The sequence below is a fragment of the Thrips palmi genome, unplaced genomic scaffold (assembly GCF_012932325.1).
Source record: "Thrips palmi isolate BJ-2018 unplaced genomic scaffold, TpBJ-2018v1 HiC_scaffold_12, whole genome shotgun sequence".
Classification (NCBI taxonomy): Eukaryota; Metazoa; Arthropoda; class Insecta; order Thysanoptera; family Thripidae; genus Thrips; species Thrips palmi.
Window position 1 is genome coordinate 3,668,011 of NW_023144623.1, and position 13,174 is coordinate 3,681,184.

The following is a 13,174-nucleotide window of genomic DNA, read 5'->3' on the forward strand; positions in this document are numbered from 1 at the left end:
CGGCACCACCCCCCGCGCGGCGAGGAGAGAGTGAGCGGAGTGAGTGGCTCGCGCACAAACAGAAACAACCTGCCGAGCGGCTGGAGCGACTGGAGAGGCGGCTGGAGTGGCCCGCGGAGTGACCGCGGACGCTCCAGGAGACTGATTCCGAGAGCCGTTTTCGCCGCACTGTCTCTCTCGCACTCATGGGGCGTCCCGTATGGGTGCGAGAGAGACGGAGCGACGAAAACGACTCTCGGGATCAGTCTGCAGGACGCCCCGAGGACCAACTCCGGGGACCCACCGCCGGCGCGGCGGGTGTTCGGGTGCCCTTGACGCCCGAACCCCGTGGCGTGGCGGTCACGCGTTTCCTCTCAGTCGCACCCCCGGCAAGAGGGTAAAAAGGGGAAACCAGCGTAAGGGAAAGAAAGCATTGAACAAAAGTTAAGTCAAACTGACTCAGATTATACGTCTTAGCAGTTTTGATTTAGAAGCCCCCACATTTTTCACTCATGAAAGTCTACGAAGCATCTGCTTTGTAGAATTGTTTAACGAACGATTTTGCTTCGTGACACTTTGTAGACTTTTATACTGTCAACGAGTTGATTTGACACACTGTTGGGCGTGTGATCATCTGACAGAACAACGTATCTTCATAGGGAATCCCACAGTAGATACGCTGTTACGTACGAGTGCCACACAGGTGAGGTGGTGGCCGAGAAGAGTGTCCAGTCCTGAAGACTGATCCCCTAGTCTTCATCGCTGTGTCTCTGTCACACCCATGAAAGTATCCTCTGAGCGAGGGGTGAATTACTCAGAGTTCTGGAGGAGTACATGAGTACGGGTGAGTACACCTTCGAAAACTCATAAATTTCACATTTTTAAACGTTTAAAACCTTTATTTAGTGTTTCAGACAATACGCAACACCAAGCCTTACTTAAAACTAACAAATTTTGCTAAATTTTAACTTTTGAGTACACTGAGTTCGGGCCAATTTGTGCACGTGAGTACACTGGTTCACCCCTCGCCTCTGAGTGCGGCAGAGACAGAGCGACGAAAACGGCTCTCGGAGTCAGCGTGTGCTGCCCCATCTGACCCTCGCGGTGCGCGTGGCACAGCAGCCGAGGCAGCAGCAGGTGCGCACTCACTGGACCTCTCGACCGCCCCACCCCTTCCGCAGCAGCCCCGGTGCTTGCGCGGGAACAGGAAAATAGGAAACGGGGGGGGGGAGGAAAAGTGGCAAAGGGGGAGAGGAGAAGGGGGAAGGGGAAAGGAAAAGAGAAGAGGGAAAAGGGGGAGAAGAAACGGGGTGAGGTGAAAGGGGTTAAGGGGTAAGGGGGCTAGGGGAAGAGGAAAAGGCGGGGGGGGGGAGGGGGCTGAGGGAAAGAGGAAAAGGAGGAGGAGAAAAGGTGAAGGGGTAAGGGGGGTAGAGGAACGAGGGGAGGGGAACAGGGGGAAGTGAAGAGAGGAAGAGGGGGCGGGGGCGCACCGCCGGAGACCGCCACCGCCGCTACCGGCAACAATTTCCGACCGGGCCGGCTGGGCCTATCATAGGATGAACGGGGCGGGATATCTTGTGGCGCCGCGACGCGATTGTCCGACGAGCAGCCGCGGAAACCGAGACCGCGGCGCCGCCGGGAAAAGGGCAGAAAGAGAGAGAGAGAGAGAGAGAGAGCGAGAGAGAGAGCGAGAGAGAGAGCGAGAGAGAGAGCGAGAGAGAGAGAGAGAGAGAGAGAGAGAGAGAGAGAGAGAGAGAGAGAGAGAGAGAGAGAGAGAGAGAGAGAGTTTAGTTTAGAACAACGTTCTTTCAATGGGTTTCTCAAAGGCCCTCACGCCCTTCGACCACCGATGTGAGGTCCTCAAAACAGTTCTTAGTTGCACGGAAAAACGTTCAAACGTTTTTATGGTTGCTACACACTAAATGTCATGGGACTTTTTTTGTCCCATGAATGATGCAATTTTAAGCACATCCGGTGGTGATGCAATTTTGTGTCAGCCAGGCGGGACAAATTGTCTAATGAAAGTACGATTTGCAGCAGGTGTCAGACAAAATGTGTCGCCAGGCGGGAACAAAATTGTATCAGCGTCGGATGTGCTTAAAATTGCATAAGTCGTGGGACAAAAAAAGTCCCATGACATTAAGTGTGTACGTATCTTCTTCAAAATCAAGACTGTCACCCGCAATCATCCTCCCCTACCCTCAAAGCCGTCCTTGTGTGAAACGCTTTCATCCCTTCTTGTGTGCTTGATCAGCTAATTAATAATCCACATACTTAACACCGTTACCGGCGGCGAAATGCGGTCATTCGCCACCCGACCACCTTTCCCCATCTTTCCTCTTCACCTGCGCAGGGGTGTCTCGCCGGCCGCTCGCAGATTTTCCGACAGATAAATCCGACGCACTGCTTTCTCGACCGACTCCCCCTCCCCTCTTTTCGACCGGTGGCCACCGCGAATCTCGACAACAAACTACACTGTATCTTAACTGCATAATCCACTTGAGGGAGGCGGGCGGGCCGCGCCGCGAGGGAGCCACTTTGATCTCCCGATCGGGGCAGCGATGCCGCCGCCCTCGCTCTGTCTCTCTCGCACCCCTAGGCCACACTCCGTGAGAGCGAGAGAGACTGAGCGGGCAGGGCGGCGGCGGCGGGGTGGAACACTGGGTGGAACCGCTGTCACAATGAGAGCACAATGATGACACCAATACTCCCCGAGGGTGGGTCGAGCAGCCGCCCGTAGTCGCTCTCTCTCTCTCTCTCCCTCTCGCACCGCCGACGGGACGCCCCGCGAGTGCGAGAGAGACAGAGCGACGAAGCGACCGATTCGGGACGGGTCCGCTGGCCGGGCCCGGTGCGGTGCGCCGCGCCTCCTCCGAGCCGCCTCGCCTCGGGGCGGAGGACCCGGCAGACCGATTCCGAGAGCCGTTGTCGTCGCTCTGTCTCTCTCGCACTCGTGGGGCGTGCCCGATAGGTGCGAGAGAGACAGAGCGACGAAGGGTTGGCCGCACCAGCGAGTGGGACAAGGACGGAAAACGAGGCGGAAGTCGAGGGGACCGGAAGTGAAGGGAAGCGCGGGACAAAAAGCAGCCCTTTCAAAGGGGGATGGACGTGTGGGGCCTCGGCGAGCAAACCGACGAGCACACCGACAGACCACGGGTAGGCAGCTAGCACGCGGGCGACAACACACAGCGGACTAGAAGATCGGCGCAGGGCCGGCGGCCGAAGCTCTAGACGCGTTTTGAGCTCTTGAGCCCCTAGGACTTAGAGTGCATGCACACAGGTGGGCTCAGAAGATTAAATACTGGTTTTCAAACCGGGGCACGCACCAGGCCCGGATACAAGGAAAAGGGTTGTGTGTGTGTGTTTGCCCCCTCCCTTTTCACCATGGCACTGGGATAGCCGCCTGAAAGGTAGGCAAAAAGTGATATTGTGCCCAAGTAAGAAGACAAAACGTGCTGCTTTGCCCCCTGTAAGAAGGCAAATAGTGCTTCTTTATGTCCCCTCCCCCTTTTCCCACCCCAAGGCCGCCTCTGGATCCGTCCCGGGCGCCACTGGAGTGTCAAGAACTTACCAATACATTTGCAGTTCTAGCAGACATTTAGTCATAGACACCACACAGACGTACAGACAGACAGATAGACAGACAGTCAGACAGAAAGACATTCGGACAGACAGAAAGGCAGTCGGATAGACAGACAGGCCAAGTGAGAGCACGGTGACAATGAAGTGGCCTGCACGTGCCGGCGCGTGGCGCGTGGCGCGGCGTTACCATATGCCGCCACGCGGCCTGGCCGTGCCGTGCCGCGGCAGGCAGTGATAGCGTCGTGGGTGTTCGCAGTGTGCGCGCACAGCGCGGCCGTGCCGATCTGGACCACCAGAGAGGACGAGCCAAGAGCAGTGTGAAGCCAATCCAGTTAGCTTCGCCGTAAACTTATTGTCATCCCGACGGTCTGCGGAGACAAAGAACAAAGACTCACTGCTGCACGGAAAGTGTGTTGTAAAACGTGAAGCTAAATTATCTAGGCCAATTTGTGCACAGAGATGGGAACTCGGAAAAGAGCATCCTTGTCAATTCTCATCAGTTGCTCTCTCGCAGTGTTTTCATTCTGTGAGATCCTGTGGATATCGGAAAAAGCATTTCCTAGACTTTCCAGGGAAGATCAGATATTATGGCATAGGTATTTCTTGGTGGAACAAAAAGTCAAAACGCCCCGTGCGAAATCGATAGTAGCTGCAACAGCGCGCGTGAGAAAATCCCAAAGCGTGCGAATGAAGCTTATTGAAAATTTGCCGTCAAGATTATTTATACCATAGCGAGAGAGGGACAGCAGCTGGGGCTGCGGAGGGGAGGGAGAGAGAGGGGGGGGAGGGGGGAAGCGCGCGACGGCAGCAGCCGCAGCGTAATCTAATCAAGTGGCATCGCGGCGCATCGCGGTGTCATGTTTCTGATACTCCCCCCTCCCCTACCCTACCTTGAAACTCTCACGACACCCCCAACCCCTGCCTCTTCCCACCCCCTCCCCCTCCCCTCCCATCCACGCCTCCGCGATGTCACCTCAAATCCACCCCTCTGAAGTGGACGCCCTCCTCGGTAGCCCAGTATTGTGATGTTAAGGTCTCCTCTCCTGTTCCTTTGGATCATAGAGCGAGTAGGGGTTATTCAAGAAAACGTGATAAAAATGGAACAAAACAGCTGTTTCTCTGACAAGAATTGACATTTTCATGCCAGAACAAATGATATTCTCACAATGAAATGCTCACTTATGGTGCGGCATGAGTTCTCGTCCAGGAAGCAGCTGTTTTGTTCTATTTTTACGAACTGTCCCACCCTAAACTGACCCTGTTTCTGTTTTTAAAACGTCTCAGTCCTGAATCGTCCTGGAAAGACCTCAACGCTGAGAGTGAATGAGTCATGACCAGGACCAACATTTTGAGAGGGGTAATCTTCATCACCCAAATTTGGGTGGAGGGTGAAAATTATTTTTGTCTGGCACCAAATTTTTTGGGGCTTCCTCGACCAAATTTGGAGATATTGTCAAGCTGCCCTTCCAGCATGCTTCCCGTCGGTGCCTCTCCCCGAATCCGGACCAGGCTGTGGCCTCCCCAAGGGGGAAATCACTGTGGATTTGCGTGTGCAAATCCAGTGAATTTCAGTCGAATTTCGATGAACTTCAGACAAATTTAGATTAATTTCAATGAATTTTAGTCGAATTTCAATGAATTTCAGTCAAATTTCGATGAATTTCAGTCGATTTTCGATGAATTTCAATCAAATTTCGATCAATCTTGATGAATTTCAGTGCATTTTCAAGTTTGATGAATTTCGGTGTACAAATTTGGCTGGAGTTACTTCCCCTTGGGCGTCCCCGTCCAGGTGCGCGTGGCGGCCGCGGCACCGCGCCCTGCTTCCCGTCCGGACCCGCGCGCTTCCGCAGCCAATTAAGGCGATCGGGGATCACTTCTCCGCGGAAGGAAATCTGGGCCACGGCGGCGGTGTCCCCGTGGGAGAGAGGGACGGGGGAGAGGGGGAAGGGGGGGGGGGAGGAGGGGCGTGACCAATGGCTGCCATCAGCGCGATCCGACACGGGCAATTGGCTCCAAGAGCGGCTCGCGGCGCCTCGGCACTTGGCCCGTGTCATCCCACCCCACTCGCTCCGTCTCCCTCGCACCCTCGCGGGGCGCCCCGCCCGGGCCGCCGGTGCGAGGGAGACAGAGATGGAGGTAATTCGGAATGGCTGGCGACGCGGCGGGCGCGGCGCTAGCGCCCCAAAGTGCCGCGCCATTTCCACAGCGGATGAAAAAGGGGAGGGAAAAAAACAACAACCCTTGCGCTAACGTGAACGCAGATGGATGAGCCAGGCGTGCCTTCTTCGTGTTTTTTCTTCAGGCCGATGTTGTTGCCTTTTGCGGTGGAAACGTTCTTACAAAGTGTCTGTGCTTCACAGACGGTTCTTCGAATTCGCACGGACTCAATGGCCTGTGAAAGCTACACTTTTTCTTGAAGGAGACTACAGCAAAAATCACGAGGAAAATCGGCAGTGTTTAGAATTACAACTTTCCGGAATCAGCGACAAACCGCGCTTCTGCACTCTAAGTTTTGTAAACTGAAGATTCTCTATTATGGTGGTGCAGCTGACTATATAACATGTCGTTTAGATTTCACTGTACCTTATAAAGATATTTTGACAAATTTTGTTTGTATTATGGAGAAAATCTCCACCATAATATGTTGGTGCAGCTTTTCACCTTGGTACAGTATAAATTGCACGGCTGTTCCGGCAAAGTTAGACCGATTCCGGCAGTCGGTTTCGTCGCATCGTCTCTCGATCAGCCTACATAGTCCGAGAGTCACAGTGCTGTTCGGAGCGCCCAAGAGTCGGGACGTCCGAGACGCGAGCGAGCATACTGCCGCGGCGGAGCGAGCGAGGCCTCGTGTGTTGGACGAATGCCCAATGTCGGCCACGCACGCGATAATCTTATTAAGACGAGGGGCGCGTGGACGGCCTGGACTCGCTTGGCGTGGACGCGGCCCAGCGGAACGGAAAGACTGCCCTGCACTTCTCGGACACCCGGAGGGAGGGGGCGGAAGGGGGTGGAAGCGGAAGAGGGTGGAAGTGGAAGGGGGTGGAAGTGCACGGGGGTGGAAGTGCAAGGGGGTGGAAGTGGAAGGGGGTGGAAGTGCAAGGGGGTGGAAGTGCAAGGGGGTGGAAGTGAAGGGGGTGGAAGTGGAAGGGGTGGAAGTGCAAGGGGTGGAAGTGCAAGGGGGTGGAAGTGCAAGGGGGTGGAAGTGCAATGGGGTAATAGTGCAAGGGGGTGAAAGTGAAGTGGGTGAAAGTAGAACCGGGTTAAAGGGTGGAAGTAAAAGCAGGCGGAAATGAAAGGTGGAGCAAGTGGAATGGGGTGGAAATGGAAGGGGGTGGAAGTGAAATGGGGTGTAAGTGAAAGGGAGTGTAAGTGAAAGGGGGGGTCTAAGTGAAAGGGAGTGGAAGTAAAAGGGGGAGTGGGAGGGGGAAGAAGTGAAAGGGGGGTGAAAGTGGAAGGGGGTGGAAGTGAAAGTGGTGGAAGTGGAAGATGTAAAGCAAGGGAGCCGCAACGAGTGAACTTATTTCAGGCGTTCACAAAATAATGAGATTACAGCAATTTTATAGGAAATTCCGCGTAAAATTAGGGGGAAACGTTATACGTTGAAACAGGACAAAACTTCATCACAGCATTGATTACAGGAGATCACCAGTCCTGTTAAACATAGGACTACCGGGGTTGTGGCCCCTTCGGGATGAAAAGAGGCGTGGAAGGGGGCTATAGAGATGCGATATAAGGGAGAGAGGGTTATGGGAGGGGGTGGGGGGAGGATGTGGAATGCAGTCAGCCAGACGCCCTAGTAGATAAAGTCGTCGCTCCAACAAAAGCAGTCAATGTCCATGTGGAACGAGAGATGACTAGCCGAAAATTAAATATCTCTAAAATCAGCCAAGGCTAGCTCAGGGCCGTCGTGGTCGCAGCTCAGAGAGGCACTTGCTTCGGATCACTGCTCCAAGATTTCCAATGACCGGGTGGTGCCGCCGCGCAACACCCTGCCGCTGGCAGTCAAACGACTCGCGCCAGAAAAAGGCCACTCGAAATAAATTCCAACCAAGACAGCAAAAAGAGAAACAGCCGAAAATAAAAGTCTTTCGCCGCGTGCCGCAATGCGTGCGTGGCTGCGTGCGAAGGCACAGTCCGCCCGGCCGGACGGTCCTCTTCCCTCTCTCACTTCCATCCGCTGTGCAGCGAGTGCGACAGAGACGAAGCACCCTGCCGGCGGCGTGGCGCGCGCTCGGACGCACACCAGGGGTGCCGCCGGCCGGCGGACTGATTCCGAGGTTCGTCGCTCTGTCTCTACCGCATCTACACGGAACGCCTCATGAGTGCGAGAGGGACGGAGCGACGAAAACGGCCCCGTCGGCGGGGACGGCTTCGCGGCCTGCTTCGCGGGGGAGGCGTCGAATCTCAAACAGCGCCAGTTAGTGTACAATGGAGTACATGGAGCGCCTCAGCACCGCCGTGGGTGGGGAGCGGCGGGGGAGGAGAAGGGAGGGGAGGGAGGGGGAGGACAGGGGGGTCGTGGGCGAGTGAGCAGCGTGTGAAGCCGCGGGGAGAGGGGTGGTGCGAGGGGCGGGGAGGGGAGGGGGAGGTCACGCCGGTGCGTGCTGCCTCGGCGGCCCTGGCCCTGGCCTCTGACTGCCCTCCGCGACCGCGGCCGCCGAGCGTGACCCCTGCCACCCGACTCGAAAGCGTCGTCGCCCCGTCTCTCTCGCACTCGTGGCGCGTCCCGTAGGGGTGCGAGAGAGACAGAGCGACGAAGTGACCCCTCGGAATCGGGCGTGTGCGAGGGAGACAGAGCCGCTGTCTGCCGCCTGGTGCCGAGCCATGCTCTGTCTCTCTCGCACTCACGGCGCGGCCCGGCAGGGAGCGAGAGAGACAGCGAGCAGTGCCCGCAACGCGCCTGCCTGGTGATCCCCCGCGTGGTCCCACGGTGCAGCAGCAATGGTTTGTTGTGATTGCCGCACTGATTGCAGTTGTGCCAGCTGATTTATCGAGTGTCTCGCTCGCGCGCACGCACGCGCCGCGCGGTGCGTCTCGCTCGCACGCGTGCCGTCGCGTGACGCCGGAGTCACCGTGTCAGGTAGCCGGCCCGGCCAAGTGGCTCGGCGCGACGCGTTATTGATGGTCAGCAGACCGATTCCGAGAGTCGTTTTCGTCGCTCTGTCTCTCTCGCACCTGTACGGAACGCCTCTCTAATGCGAGAGAGACAGGGCGACGAAAACGACTCTAGGAATCAGCCGACTGAGTCAGAGTGGCCTGATGGTGACTGCCAATCTCAAAAACTGACACGTTCATTAGGTACAAGTGTGTCATGTTGACTATAGATAAACATTGCGTGTAAGACACTACGCACATGGAGTACGCTGTAAAAAATTGAATTTTGGAGTCGAGAGCTTTTGTTTCACATCGAGATGCTCTTGCAATAGTTGAGCGCTCTCCACTGATCTAATGCAAATGCTCTTGCATTAAAAACTAAAACTCTTTATTTTTTCAGAGGTATATGAAATTGCACAACCTGCACTGCATCTCTGTTCACAGTGATGCAAAGGTTCAGAGCATTATGTTGAAACGAAACATGACGTCACATCCCTGGTAAAAAGAAGTGCCAACCAACCGCAACCAACATGGTTGCTGCAAAAGTCAAATTATTATCACTTACGTATTTTTGGCTGAGCGATAGCGAAGCCCTTGCCGTGTTTGGGCGCGCTGAAAAGTGACTGGTCGTGAGTCTGTCTGTCTGTCTGTGTGTTTGTACTCACCAACGATTCTCAGCAACTACAGTGGCTATAGTTTCAAGATTTCGTATTTAACGTCGCCTTAGTACCCCCCAACACGAGTTTGTTTCAAATCGTTGTTTAGTATCGTTTGAAATATTCAAAACATACTTTTGAATCAGGTTATTAGCATGGTTAGGTTGGCAGCACTCAGCACTCACGAATTTCTCATACCTGCGGCCGCGGCTCTCAAATACGGGACAGAAGCAAATAAGCAAATAAAACAAAATAACGAGCAGAAGGGTTTGGAAATGAGATCGGCCATAGTTTTTCCACATTCTAGAATGATTAAAACCCTTTTAGAGTATCAACACAGCGAAATATGGAGAATGGCAGTGAAAATGATTTACGTGTTTCGTTCCCCTCTCCCCCCTCCCCCTTTCGAGGGGAATCTTCTTCAGGTCAGTGCACTTTGACAGAGCAGTGTAAAAAGGATGTTTTTATTTTGACCTTTTGTATTGTGGGCATCTACTTGTTTCATTTTCTATAGTGTCATCCTCTTTTTTAAATTTTCATAGTAGAGGAAATCAGGGAAATGCATAAATAACTTGTGTTGAAATTAGCAGGCATACTTAGTTTAGACTCGAGAAATACATTCTATTGCAATGCTGCAAGCTGACAAGAGAGCAAAAGTACTAACATGTGTTTATTAATAGAATCAATGTATGGTTGTGTATATTTAATCCTAATAGAGTTTGAATTGATATTGGGTTCAAAGAGACGACTCAGGTTTTGAGCGGTGAGTGAATTAGTGAATGGATTTAATGAGACGATTCCTTTCACTTCACTGAAGTTAATATAACTGGTACTACTCAGTATTGCATACCTGAGTAAGAAAAATTGTGTCGGTTCATTAAGCCTTGGGTAGCCTTGGCATTGGACTCTATATGACGAATCACTGGATTTGACAATAATTGGTCCCCGTTAACTGGTTCAGATCAGCCTACCCTAAACTGACTCTCTTAATATTAACTGTGATAACGTATGCCAATCAATATTGTTTTATTCACTGGTTCACAATGAAAGAATGACAAAATGTGTCATAGATATTACTTATAAAATTGAGAATTCATTAGTTAAGAAAAAAAGAGATATCGAATAGTGACCCAATCATACGAGTAACCAATTAAGCGATTCAATGCTGGCAATTGAATGTTACTCGACTGAGGGATTCACATTGGTGTGGCATCAGGGAATTGGTGATGACAGAGGGTGCTTCATGAAGACAGTGTAGGAATGTACAGAAATTGAGTCTAGATAGTTGTTTGTAGATTTCAGTGTACTAGTCACAAAAGCTACATTTATTTCAATGCCAAACCTACACTTTCACCTAGAGCTACGCAAGTTGGGGCGAAAATTTCTAATTTGAGAGTCATGCGTTTCCCTGCAGTTTTCAGTGCGCTGACTTCAATATTGACTTCTAAATAGTCCCCAGACCCAAAATTTAACCGATTTTGGGTCAAATTTTTTAAATTGAATTGCACATTGATTCTTGCAGTTTTTTGAGTGCTGATAGCAAAAATCACTTCCATTTTGACATCAGACTTATATTTTCATCCGAAACGAGGTCATTTTGGACCAAAATTTTCAAGTCGAGTCTTATATTGTTTCCTGCAGTTTTTGGTGTGCTGAACTCAAAAATGACTTCCAAAATTTTCCCAGACTCACACTTACCCGAATTATGACCAATTTTGGACCAAAATTTTTAAATCGAGTTTGACATTGATCCCAGCATCTTTTGGTGTTCTGATAACGAAAATCACTTCCATTTGTACCCCTGGTCTAAAGTTCACTCAATATGAGGTCCTTAAGATGCACATTTCGTCTTCTCAAGCAAAGTCCAAAGTGCACAAACCATGTCAATTCGCATCGCTCAGCCACACTACGCGCCCAGACTAAACGGCGCGTACCCCTAGTTAACATTTGTTATTGTTTTTATGTCTTTTCCACATTCCGCTTGGACCTGTCCCTTCATGAACCCGGGCGGGCGCTGCGCTGGTCGCCCGCCTGGAGGGCCACTGCATTAAGCGCGAAGTGCGAGAGAGCGCTTAATAGAGTGAGAACCCTTTGCTGTCAGATATTCATTACGGTGCATGAATAAACAAGGGATCGGCGACAATAACTGGTATGATCGCTTGATCGGTGGCGCGACCCCTCCGCTGCCCTCCACTGCGTCGCCACCCCACTCTCCCCCCCTTCCCCCCCTCCCCTCCGCGCGCCACGCGACCAGCGCGCGCCGTCCTCACTCTCGGCAGCGAGGGGGCGCACCAGGGAGAGGACAAAATTTTAACTGCAAATTAAAACTTGCCGGCCCACACACACACACACACACACACACACAAAACCAACCACACACACACACACACACACACGCGCGCGAACACACACTCACACATACACAAATTAACGGCACGCCACCGCCGCCGCTGCTCACACACAGGCGGCTCGCCAAATAAGAATCTGAGAAGGCGACAAAGGCCGGAAACTGCTCGCCGGAACCAGAAAAAAGGAATCAGTCTACTAGTCAGCACCTTGTATCCGGCTCCTGATTTTATAATTAAAATTTAATGTATTCGAGCCAATAACACAAGCACGCTGCATATACGTATGAGCTTGACCAAAATTTTTACTTTCAAAAAATTAAGACAAATATAGATTTTGACTACTAGTTTGAACTTTTCACTGAGAATTCATATCATTGCCTTTCTAACGGCCGTCAAAATTCAAAGTAATTTTTTCACGGAAAAAACAGGTCCTGGTTTCCCCAGGAACTTCCTGGAAATGCACCTGTGAGAATTCATATCATTGCCTTTCTAACGGCCGTCAAAATTCAAAGTAATTTTTTCACGGAAAAAACAGGTCCTGGTTTCCCCAGGAACTTCCTGGAAATACACCTGTGTGTATTTACCATAGGCTTCCTGGGAAAACTGGGAACCGTTTTACCGTGCTAACCGGACTTAAAAAAAAAAAAAGAACTGAAGTCAAATTTTTGTCGGTAAGTTATTTTTAGCGGCGTGGTTCTCACGCTAGTTCTCACGCACCTAAGTGGCGGCATCGAGTGTTGAGTGTTGTTACGCGGCGTTCATGGCGTCCCAGGGGACCGGAGGCCCCACGGGGCCACGCCGACACCAGGGCGGGAACGCTTAGGCGCACCCCTCTCCCTCCGCGCGCCAAATCTCTTCTCCCACGCTCCCCCTCCTCCCCCGATCCACAAGTCAGCCGAGTTTATGAATTTGTTTCTCATATTCGACCTTCACAAGTGCGGCTCGCTCGGACTGAGCCGGCCAATAACTCCAACAATAACATCAACACCGAACACCCCGGCACCCTAACGAACCACCCTTCGCCTACCCTCCCCCCTCCATCCCTCCCCCCTCCATCTCTCCCCCCTCCCCTCCCCCTGCCGAAACAGACGGAGCCAGCCAGGCCACGTGATTTATGGATTCCAGCATCAATGGCTGGCAATGAACAACAATCAAAACAGCTCGTCAGAAAGTGCCTGGGAAAGTCGCGTCGTTGCTTTATGACTTGTGAAAAGCGTCGGGACAACACGGCGCTACTCGTGCCGGCCGCCCACGCCGAGTGCCCACCCCACCCGGCCCCGACCCGCCCCACCCCGCCAAGAGCGAAAAATAAAATATTGGCTCCATGCGAACACTGTACGTATCGACTGAAAGGCGAGACAAGCTCTGAAAGTCTCACGTGGAAAATCATCCTTAGTTCCAACCACACACAAGGTAATCCTTGTAATTTTGGAACCTTCCGGATCTCTCTCCAAACCACTAAATAGTTGAGAATCGTACAGGGATGCTCATGGTGGTTGAAGAGGATAAAGG

At 52.4% G+C, this 13,174-nt stretch overlaps 1 protein-coding gene across 7 annotated transcripts in view; it reads right to left on the reverse strand.

Moving 5' to 3' along the window:
- Nucleotides 1-13,174, reverse strand: part of LOC117640010 (DNA-binding protein D-ETS-3) — an 85,802-nt gene that overhangs the window by 31,679 nt on the left and 40,949 nt on the right. The window lies entirely within an intron of this gene.